The sequence below is a fragment of the Saimiri boliviensis genome, chromosome 13 (assembly GCF_048565385.1).
Source record: "Saimiri boliviensis isolate mSaiBol1 chromosome 13, mSaiBol1.pri, whole genome shotgun sequence".
NCBI lineage: Eukaryota > Metazoa > Chordata > Mammalia > Primates > Cebidae > Saimiri > Saimiri boliviensis.
Window position 1 is genome coordinate 97,739,258 of NC_133461.1, and position 12,229 is coordinate 97,751,486.

At 39.0% G+C, this 12,229-nt stretch overlaps 1 protein-coding gene across 4 annotated transcripts in view; it reads left to right on the forward strand.

Moving 5' to 3' along the window:
* PPP3CC (protein phosphatase 3 catalytic subunit gamma) overlaps window positions 1–12,229 on the forward strand; it is a 99,517-nt gene that overhangs the window by 37,088 nt on the left and 50,200 nt on the right. The window lies entirely within an intron of this gene.

Here is a 12,229-nt window from a genome sequence, read left to right on the forward strand (position 1 = left end):
ACCAAATCGATTTTTAGTTTTCAGTTAGATAGGTGGTCTAAATTCATGAATCAGAAAAGTTAAATGTTAACTGCCAGTATGCAAATTTATTTAGTGTCAAATGTGAAGACAAAAGTTAAAGGTATCAACTGAGAAAATGGTAGGGGCCATTTTTCCTGCTGTGCGGTAAATGTCCAAGATCTCTAAATAGGTACCGGGAATAGATGGAGATCATGCTTGTAGACTGTATCATTGAAGAGCTTCCCTGTTGCCATTCACATCATGTATGTTTCATTAGACCGTAAGTCAAATGTATGGATATGCAGCCAGGCAAGGTGTCTCATGCCTGTAATCCCAGCACTTTGGGAGGCCAAGGTGGGTAGACCACTTGAGGTCAGGAGTTTGAGACCAGCCTGGTCAACATGGTGAAACCCCATCTCTACTAAAAATACAAAAATTTGCTGGGCATGGTGGTGGGCACCTGTAATCTCAGCTACTTGGGAGGCTGAGCCAGGAGAATTGCTTGAACCCTGGAGGCGGAAGTTGCAGTGAGCTGAGATCGTGCCACTGCACTCCAGCCTGGGTGATAGAGTGAGATTTTGTCTCAAAAAAAAAAAAAGTATGGATATTAGAAAGACACACTGAGTGTTTATTTCTTTGTGTATTTGCTAGCATGAGGAAGTTTTAGAGGGTAAAGATTAGAAGAATATAAAACTTCTAATTAGCCATTTTATTTTATTTTACTTTATTTTATTTTGTGTTTTCAGAGATGGGGTCTTGCTATGTTGCTTAGGCTGGAGTGCAGTGGCTCTACACAGGTGCAATCATTTTGTACCTCAGCCTCCAACTCCTGAATTCAAGCCATCCTTCTGCCTCAGTTTCCTGAGTCTCTGGGACTATAGATGTGCACCACTGTGCCTGGCTAGTCATTTTATTTCATAAAACAACTTTTTAATGATAAATTATTATGCCAAATTATCTTCTAATTAACTTATATAACTTAAAATAGCTTTATAATAGTTTTAATTCATTAATACTATTAATAAAGCACATATAAAATATCAACAATTATTTTGTGCACATACAGCAGAGACTATTTTGTGTTATGCATTTTTTTCTCATGCATCAATAAAGTTTCCTGAGTACCAACTTTATGGCAGGCTAAGAGAATAAAATAAAGAATAAGATTTATGCTCTCTGTAGGAGCTGCCAGTCTAATAGAAAAGATACACTTATGAATAGACCTTTCGGTATATTATAAAAAGTGCTTCTTGAATTCACAGTGTTTTTCATATTAGGACCAGTGTGCTTCATATTAGCACAGTGCCTAATACGTAGTAGACACGCAGTTAATATTTGTTGAATGAATGAATGTTAATAAATCATAGTTTGTATTTAGCTTTATCCTGTTAATTGGATGTTTGCTAACTTAAAGGAGTTTTCTGCAATAACTTCAGAGATAAGTGAATGAAAACTTTAAGGTGACAATGAAATTTTATACCAGTGTTAAAACTGAACTATGAGATATAGTGTTCATTGGAAGTCACTTATATATAAATCACTAAGATAATGAACTTCTATAGTCTGTAGCTTAGTCTAACATGTTACACGTATACACTTGAAAAATATTTTTTTGCCATAGTTTCTCATAGGACTTTATACCAAAAAAAGAAAAGAGAAATAATTTTTTAATCAATATTCTTGATAACCATGTGTGTGATGTTTTTGTTTAATAGATGAAAATAAGGTCATAGAATCCTTTTTTTGGAGTTTCGCTCTTGTTACCCAGGCTGGAGTGCAATGGCTGGATCTCAGCTCACTGCAACCTCCTTCTCCTGCCTCAACCTCCTGAGTAGCTGGGATTACAGGCACGCGCCACCATGCCCAGCTAATGTTTTGTATTTTTAGTAGAGACGGGGTTTCACCATGTTGACCAGGATGGTCTCGATCTCTTGACCTCGTGATCCACCTGCCTCAGCCTCCCAAAGTGCTGGGATTACAGGTCTGAGCCACCACGCCCGGCCCATAGAATCCTTATTAAAATTTAAAATTTTTTGTTATAGTTTAGGTTTTTTTTTTGTTTTTTTTTTTGAGACGGAGTTTCACCCTTGTTACCCAGGCTGGAGTGCAATGGCGCGATCTCGGCTCACCGCAACCTCTGCCTCCTGGGCTCAGGCAATTCTCCTGCCTCAGCCTCCTGAGTAGCTGGGATTACAGGCACGCGCCACCACGCCCAGCTAGTTTTTTTGTATTTTTGGTAGAGACGGGGTTTCACCATGTTGACCAGGATGGTCTCGATCTCTCGACCTCGTGATCCACCCGCCTCAGCCTCCCAAAGTGCTGGGATTACAGGCTTGAGCCACCGCGCCCGGCCTAGTTTAGTTTTTTGTTTGTTTGTTTGTTTGTTTTGAGACAGAGTCTTGCTCTGATGCCAGGCTGGAGTACAATGGCACACTGCAACCTCTGCTTCCCAGGTTCAAGCTGTTGCCCTGTCTCAGCCTCCTGGGTAGCTGGGACTACAGGCGCGTGCCACCACACCTGGCTGATTGCTCGTATTTTAGTAGAGACGGGGTTTCACCATGTTGGCCAGGCTCGTCTCAATCTTCTGACCTTGTGATCCACCCACCTCTGCCTCCCAAAGTGCTGGGAATATAGGCATGAGCCACCACGCTTGGCCATAAATAGTTTAGTTTTTAATAGAAAAATTGGGAAATGCAGAATATAGAAAACAAAAACTTTTTAGAAATCAAAGATAATCACTGTTAGTGTTTTATTATATTTTCTTGCAGTCTTTTTTCTTCTTTTATGTTTGTATATATTGTTTTTAAGAAAATCGAGAGCATTTTATATGCTTCTTTTCTGATCTTTTTCCACTCAGGATTGTGGGGAAAGCATTTTTCTCTTGTTAAGGTTTCTCCAGAAGTGTAGTGTCAAAGTCAAATAAAAGAGACAAATCTCTGAAATAAAAACATTTTATCTGGGAAGAAAAAAATGCAGTTTTGGGCATACACACAGATTGCTCGGTTTTTGTTATGTCTGAAGAAAAGAGAAAGTTAGGCTTTATGAAAAAGGAAAATGTTATATATTGTTCTTTGAGAAAATTCATTGACGCAAGTTTCTGGAGAGCTGGCAAGTTTTGCTTAATCTCAGTAATCAATTTATATTCTGCTTGATCTCCATTAGTAGTTTCATGAGTCCATCATTTTGTTTATTAGAGTTGTAGAAATTTTTGTTTAGCCTATTGCTCTTAATGTTATCAGCAACCTATATATAAGAGTATTTGTTGAAATCTTTCCATGAATTTGATTGTGTGGTTTTTAGAGACAAAACAATACCTGTGGATGATAAAAGCTTAGAATAGCCATGGTTAAAATCTGATGACAGTTGATAAGGAATTTTGTTATTTCTATTATAGATAGCATTTTAGGATACAATAACCAGAATTAACTGAAAACGTAATAGATTTTAACGAATTATACAATTTTCAGAACATTTATATTAACAACATACCCATAAATGTAACTAAAAGAAGATCTACTATCACTTATGATTTAACAGTTTCTTATATAATTTACTAAAGAAGCCTAATCATTTCATATCTGTGTAAGATGAGAGATATAGATCTTTTGAAGCTTTCCAGGGGCTGAACCGGAAAATCCCAAAGTTAATTTAATTTTATTTTTTTGAGATGAAGTGTTGCTCTGTCACCCAGGCTGGAGTACAGTGGCATGATCTCAGCCTACTGCAACCTCCACCTCCCAGGTTCAAGCAATTCTCCTGCCTCAGCATCCAGAGTAGCTGGGATTATAGCCGCCCACCACCACGCCCAGCTAATATTTATATTTTTAATAGAGCTGTGATTTTACCAGGCCAGGCTGGTCTTGAACTCCTGACCTCAGGTGATCCACTTGCCTCAGCCTCCCTAAGTGCTGAGATTACAGGTGTCAGCCACTGTGCCCAGCCCCAAAGTTATTTTAGGTCAAAAAAAAAAAAATACTTACTTGAGGCCGGTCACAGTGGCTTAAGCCTGTAATCCCAGTGCTTTGGGAGGCCTAGATGGGAGGTTCACCTGAGCCCGGGAGTTCAAGACCAGCCTAAGCAAAACCTTGTCTCTATAAAATTAAAAACCAAAAAAAGACTTAATTGAGGATTTGATTTTGGGGACATTTGTCAAAGTTGTCAAAAGGCTCAGAACAGCTGATCAAAACAGAATTACACAGGTCACTGTAAAACAGTAGTCATTTGGCTGGGCTTGGTGTATCTGAATGTAGCCATTCAGATACATCAAGAAAAACTGAGAATTACACTGGAGGAAAACATTGCTTTTCTAGGCTTTTCCCCCAACCCCAAGACAGAGTCTTGCTCTGTCGCCCAGGCTGTAATGTGACCTCAGCTCACTGTGACCTCTACCTCCCGGGTTGAAGCGATTCTCCTGCCTTAGGCTCCCAAGTAGCTGGAATTACAGATGCCTACTACCATGCCTGGCTAATTTTTGTACTTTTAGTATAGATGGGTTTTACCATGTTGGCCAGGGTGGTCTTGAACTCCTGACTTTGTGATCTACCCACCTTGGCCTTCCCAAAGTGCTGGGATTACAGGCGTGAGCCACTTCACCTGGCCATTTTTCTAGGGTTTTAAGATAAACCTCTCAGTGTCAGATCATAATAGTAGAGTTAGAACAGGAGAAAAAAAGTTACAGGAGCTGATGAAAAAGTTGGAGAGAGTTGCCTTCTAGCCAAGCAAAAAGATACACTTTTTCAAGTGGAGAAAGAACAGAAGGCAATAATACATGATGTACAATCATGTATAGTGAGGGGCAGCTAAATTTGAACTTGTGAGATATGTGTCTGAAAAGTTTCCAAAAGAAACAGATTTCAGGCCAGGCGCGGTGGCTCAAGCCTGTAATCCCAGCACTTTGGGAGGCCGAGGCGGGTGGATCACAAGGTCGAGAGATTGAGACCAACCTGGTCAACATGGTGAAACCCCATCTCTACTAAAAATACAAAAAATAAGCTGGACATGGTGGCGCGTGCCTGTAATCCCGGCTACTCAGGAGGCTGAGGCAGGAGAATTGCCTGAACCCAGGAGGCGGAGGTTGCGGTGAGCCGAGATCGCGCCATTGCACTCCAGCCTGGGTAACAAGAGCGAAACTCCGTCTCAAAAAAAAAAAAAAAAAAAAAAAAAAAAAAGAAACAGATTTCAGAATTAAAAGTCAAAACCTCTTACAGTTTTACTAAAAGAAAATCAATACTTTAAGAAAAGCCTTGCTCTATTGTAGGAGACCAAATTTTTTAGTTTTGTATTAGTGTCTTTTTAATATCAAAGCTCAATCTTTAGAAAGACCATACATCATTTTATTTATTACAGCCAACTTGATCACATACAAAATTCCGTTTATTCCTTTTCACAAACCATATTACAGTTTCACTCAGACCATTAACGATGTGCTTGGACTTTCTGCTTCATCCTGTATTTCATTTTTCTTAAGTAACTGTTTTATTGGCTGGGAACGGTGACTCATGCCTGTAATCCTAGCACTTTGGGAGGCCAAGGTGGGTGGATCACAAGGTCTGGAGTTCAAGACCAGCCTGGCCAAGATGATGAACCTCTGTGTCTATTAAAAATACAAAGATTAGTCTGGTATGGTAGCAGGCACCTGTAATCCCAGCTACTCAGGAGGCTGAAGCAGAGAATTGCTTGAACCTGGGAGGCAGAAGTTGCAGTCAGCCTAGATTGCGCCACTGTGCTCCAGCCTGGGTGACAAAGCAAGACTCCATCTCAAAAAAAAAAAAAAAAAAAATAGCCATTTTATTTTAGGACAAAAATTTGGCACACAAGATTCTTTATCATACCAATTATTATATTTCTCAATAAAGAACACATTTTTATGCCTACCTTAAAATTTAAAGCATTTTTTAAAGAGATAGGGTCTTGCTCTGTCATCCTGACTGGAGTGCAGTGGTGCAGTCATAGTTCACTGTAACCCTGAACTGGGCTCAAGCAGTCCTCTTGCCTCAGCCACCCCAGTTAGCTAGGATTACAGGGGTGCTACTACACTCAGCTAATTTTTTTTTTTTACATTTTTGTAGAGATGGGGCTCACTATGTTGTTCAGGCTGGTCTTGAACTTCTGGCCTCAGGATATATTACAACCTCAGCCTCCCAAAGTGCTGGGATTACAGGTGTGTGCCACCACAGCCAGCCTTTATCAACAATTTTAAAAACAATTAATTTATCAAAGATTTACTTAAGTCACAAGAACTGAAAAAACACTTGGGTTAATTACTATGTATTTTATAGGGATTTCCGACTGACTACATCAGATTTCATTATGTAGACACAGCATACGACATAGTATATGTATGTAATACATATGTACATCTACACAGATATACATAATTGTAAATAAATTCTTACAGCTTTTATTTTAGAGTTTTGGTCGTGAGATAGTAAAACACTCACCCATTTATTAAAAACAGTTGGATCCAGATTATCTCTTTGACAAAATGGAATAAGGCTAAATTTTAAGATTCTTTTTTAAAATAGGCAATCTTAAATGGGCTGTGAACCAAATTTTGAGTAAAGTAGTTTGAGTCAGTTACCAATAAACTGGATTGGACACAGAATAGTTAACTGTGAAAATATGACTGATTTATCTGGGGAGTCCCAGAAGATACAGAGTTATTCTAACAAGGTCTGTTCAGTATTTTCTTGGTCTCAATTCCTTTATCCTTGAAGATAAAAGTGTTGCCATTCCTCTTAGTATGGGCTGGCTGTCTTTGTATGGGAATCACATCTTTGCAAAAGAAACAACATGAAGGTCAAAATGATTTTCTTTTATATCTCCTACTTTTAAGTGTTTTATTTAAATGGTCAGTATGCAGGAAGAGCCAAAGAGTTTTGAAAAAAAGAGAGTTTAGTTTAGAAAAAGATGAAGAGGAGAAATTGTCAGAGGGGGAGGGGAAAGCTGTAGAAAAGAAAGTGTTTCAGCTAGCTTTGAGGCAGTAGTTTGTAGTGAGTCATTCTTTGAGTCCTGAATGCTTTTTTTAGCCTTAAAATATCAATGAGATATGCATATCTTATTTGGAGTGTATTATTTTATAACTGTGGTCTTAGTTTAAAGAACAACAGACTGTTTGAGTGATCCTTAGAATGTTTGAACATGTTATCGGCTGGAATCCCAGAAAATATCTTGGCATGCCTTCGAATTTTGAGAGCCCATTTTATTGTGGTGCTCTGGTTTAATGCCAAATATACAAAAACCAATTAAATGTAAGGACTGAATTTGCAAAGGCCAAATAAACACAAGCACAGATGGGAAAATGCAGTACTCACTTACTAAGAAGGATGATAAGAAGCCTTCTCCAACTGAAGGAAAAAAGAGAGATCTCAAGGCCTCAACCCAAAGGGAAAAATCCCTTTCCTGAGACCCCCACAGCCAGACCCCACAAAAAAGGAGGAAAAGAGTCTTCCTGAATAGTAGATCTCTCAGGCAAATCTGACAGGAAGGGGAAAGACACCATCCCATCCAAATCCCAAATAAAACAGAACTGAACCAAAATCAGGAGTTCAGTCCAAGAATGACTCTCTAAGGAAAAGAGGCAATTTGCAGAAGTTGGTAGGGGAGGGGTTGGTTTTCAAAGGGCCCCAATGTGGCTACTTCATGCTACAGTTTCAATGGCTGGTGATTTTCTCTGAGATGAGTCAGCCTTGGACTTACACTTGACCAAATATGTCAAAGTCAAAACATAGAGATGAATCTCTGAAATTAAGATGTTTTATTTGTGAAAGAATTGCAATTTAGGGCATGCATGCAGACAGAATGGTATGTCCAAAGAGAAGGTTAGAGGTTTTATGAAAAAGAAAAATGTTACGTATTGCTGTTTGAGAAAGTTTATTGACACTAGTGAGGTTCAGGAGAACTTGCCAGGTTTGATTGGTGAGTGATGGCAGTGGGTAAAATTAGCCTTAGAATTTCAGCAGGTCATTTCAGTAGCCATTAGATAAAACTGGCTTCCAGTCATAGCAGGCAGTTTTGGCAGACAGGCTTGCAGAGAATTACATTTTTGGGGCTATGTTATATATACCCTGAGTGCTTTTCTTCCCTGGCCTCTTGACTCTGTTTTAGTTGCGTATGACAGGAATAACCCATGATCAACTTTCACAATAGTTAATGGTATAAATACCTTAATTGATTTTGCCATTCCTCTACTGTTGGAAAAATAGGTTTATAGCAGGTCATGCTATTACCTACATTTCCCTCCGTCTTCCTTACAAACAATATCTCCATTTTATTCAGATAAATGGGATTGGGGTTGCAGGGAGAACGTTTGATGTCAGAGAAGGAAGACCTTGCAATCAAAGGTTCCTTATCCCAGTGCCCGGGAATGAATTCTTGTTGGTCTGAACTAGTCAAGAGAATTTCCTGTCACCAGTTACTGATCTAGGGATAAACATTAGATTTTCTTTTAACCAGTTGTATGCTGGGGTTGGTTTGTTTGTTTGCTTTTGGAAACACTCTTTCTTGATGAAAAGACTGTTGCAACTACCATTTCACTTTGAACGTGGATGTGTGTACTGTAGCAGCCATAGTATGACTATGAGGAGGTGACTTCACTAAGGAGGAAAAGCAGACCTGCTGTCAAGCTCAGATCACAGAGGTACAGAGGGCTTGGTTTCTTGGTGATGATGTTGAGCTAGTACACCAAACATGGACATCTCATCTCCAGACTTCACGTGTTTATTTTATTTATTTTTGAGACAGAGTTTCACTCACTCTGTCACCCAGGCTGGAGTGCAGTGGTTTGATCTCAGCTCACTGCAACCTCTGCGTCCCAGGTTCAAGCAATTCTCCTGCCTCAGCCTCCAAAGTAGCTGGGATTATAGGCATTCACCACCACACCTGGCTAATTTTTGTATTTTTTAGTAGAGACGGGGTTTCACATGTTGGCCAGGCTGATCTCAAACTCCTGACCTCAGGTGATCTGCCTGCCTTGGCCTCCCAAAGTTCTGGGATTACAGGTATTAGGCACCGTGCCCAGCCCAGACTTAATGTTTTATGAGATATTTAAATGTCTTATACAACAGCAAATTAGATTATGTATCATTTGTATTTAAATGGTACAAGGTTGTTTTGCAATTATTTCCATTCTGCACATTGCTGAAGTTAACATCTTTTTGAATATATCTGTGATGGCATTTCAGATACTTACTTAGATCAGATTCTCACACTAGAAGTAACTAGATTAAAGATTTTTTTTTTTTTTTTTTTGAGACAGAGTCTTGCTCTGTCGCCCAGTCTGGAGTGCAATGGCACAATCTCAGCTCACTGCAGCCTCTGCCTCCTGGGTTCAAGCAGTTTTCCCTAATCTGGAGTAGCTGGGACTATCGGCGCCTGCCACCATGCCTGGCTGCATTTTTAGTAGAGATGGGGTTTCATTATATTGGCCAGGCTGGTCTCGAACTCCTGACCTTGTGATCTGCCCACCTCGGCCTCCCAAAGTGTTGGGATTACAGGTGTGAGCCACTGCGCCCAGCAAAGACTAGAGCATTTTTAAGACTTCTGTCACTGATAAAATGGAATAGTGAAGTTTTATTTTTCTTTGAGCCTTTTGATGTCCCCTCTTCATTTGTACCTATTTCAAAGTGCTGGCCAGGTGTGGTGGCTCATGCCTGTAATCCTAGAATTTTGGGAGCCAAGGTGGGTGGATCACCTGAGGTCAGGAGTTAGAGACCAGCCTGACCGACATGCTGAAACCCTGTCTCTACTAAAAATACAAAATAAACAGGTGTGGTGGCACATGCCTGTAGTCCCAGCTATTTGGGAGTCTGAGGCAGGAGAGTCGCATGAACCTGGGTGGCAGAGGTTGCAGTGAGCTGAGATCATGCTACTAGTCGGTGAGTGAGTGATACTCTGTCTAAAAAGAATAAAAATAAAAATAAAGTGCTTCCTCTGAGAGAAGAATCTACATTTTAGTTTTTTTTTATTGATTTTGTGAGAAAAGGAAAGATTAAAAGGAACATTTTCAGCAAAGATATGTTGTATTAAAGGCACAGAAGCTACCAAAGAGAAAAATGTTATCAGATGACCTGGCGATACAAATGTTATTAGATGACCAATTGATGAACAGGGATTGACACACACAAATGATTCTGGAGGTGGAGTGAAAATTCTGTTCACATAGAAGTGAAGAAGAAATTGAGTGGTTCAGCCAGGCATGGTGGCTCACATTTGTAATCCGAGCACTTTGGGAGGCTGAGGTGGGTCATCACCTGGGGTCAGGCGTTCGAGACCAGCCTGGCCAACATGTGAAACCCTGTCTCTACTAAAAATACAAAAATTAGCCAGGCATGGTGGCAGGCACGTATAATCCCAGCTACTCAGGAGGCTGAGGCAGAAGAATCGCTTGAACCAAGGAGGCAGAGGTTGCAGTGAACCAAGATCACGCCACTGCCCTCTAGCTGGGCAACAGAGCAAAGAGCAAGACTCTATTTCAAAAAAAAAAAAAAAGAAAAAGAAAAAAAAGAAAAGAAGTAATTGAGTGGTTGAACAGATCTCTTGATAATCATGACCTTGTAATTGAATTATATAAGAAAATTGTATAGTTGCATCCTGATATATAAAATAAGGAAATAAAACTTGAAATTAGAAGCTGATAAGCACATCACCAAACACTGGACACTTATGTTACACTACATTTATTAAAAAGTTTTTTTCTTTTTTTTATTTTTAGAAAGAATAAAAGAATAATAAGAAAAAGAATTTTAAAAAAAAGAAAAAGAATAAAGAAGAGGAAGAAAGAGAAAGAGGATGAGGGAGAGAGAATGGGGGTATTGCTTTGTTGCCCAGGCTAGAATGCAGTCTAAATATGGGTATGCCTGTAATTGTCCTTAATAATGGAGACATGAAAGAAAATGAGGGAAGAGAATAACAAACAAGGAGCCAACCAACATTTCATTTAAACTTCTAAGTTGATATGATGTGGTACTGATAAGAGTGTATATTTTGTGTAAAGTGGAGAGTTCTATAAATGTTAATTACGTTTACTAGTTCCAGATCTGAGTTCAAGTCCTGGATATCGTTGTTAATTTTCTGTCGCATTGATCTGTCTAATATTAATGTTGAAGTCTCCCACTATTATTATGTGGGAGTCTAAGTCTCTTTATAAGTCTTGTATGTCTGGGTATTCCTGTATTGGGTGCGTATATATTTAGGATCTTTAACTCTTCTTGTTGTTGCGTTGATTCTTTTATCATTATATAATGTCCTTCTTTGCTTCTTTTGATCTTTGTTGCTTTAAAGACTATTTTATCAGAGGCAAAAATTGTAACTCTGCTTTTTATTTATTTATTTTTGCTCTCTGTTTGGTTGATAAATCTTTCTCCATCCCTTGTTTTGAGTCTTTGTGAATCCTTGAATGTGAGATGGGTCTGGATGCAGCAGCATACCAATGGGTTTTAGTTTTTTGTCCAAATTGCCTGTCTGTCTTTGAATTGGGGAATTTAGTCAATTTAAATTTAGAATTAATAATGATATATGTGAGTTTAATACTGCCATTTAATATTAGCTGGCTATTTTGCCCATTAGTTGATGTAAATTCTTCATTATATTAATGTTCTTTACTTTTTGGTATTTTTTAGAAAGGCTGATACTATTTGTTCCTTTCTATGTGTAGTGGTTCTTTCAGAGCTCTTGTAAAGCAGGCCTGGTGGTGATGAATTCTCTGAGTGCTTGCTTGTTCACAAAAAACTTTATTTTTCCTTCACTTATGAAGCTTAGTTTGGCTGGATGTGAAATTCTTGGTTGAAAGTTCTTTTCTTTAAGGATGTTGAATATTGGTCCCCACTCTCTTCTGGCTTGTAGGGTTTCTGCTGAGAGATCTGCTGTAAGTCTGATAGGCTTCCCTTTGTGGGTAACCTGACCTTTCTTTCTGGCTGCCCTTAGTATTTTCTCCTTCATTTCAACCATGGTGAATCTGACGATTATGTGCCTTGGAGTTGCTCTTCTTGAGGAATATCTTTGTGGTGTTCTCTATTACCTGGAGTTGAATATTACCCTGCCTTACTAAGTTGGGAAAATTTTCCTGAATAATATCCTGAAGCGTATTTTCCAGCTTGGATTCATTCCCTTCGTCACATTCAGATACACCTATCAAGCGTAGATTAGGTCTTTTCACATAGTCCTATATTTCTTGGAGATTTTGCTCATTCCTTTTTATCCTTTTTTCTCTAATCTTGTCTTCTAGTTTTAT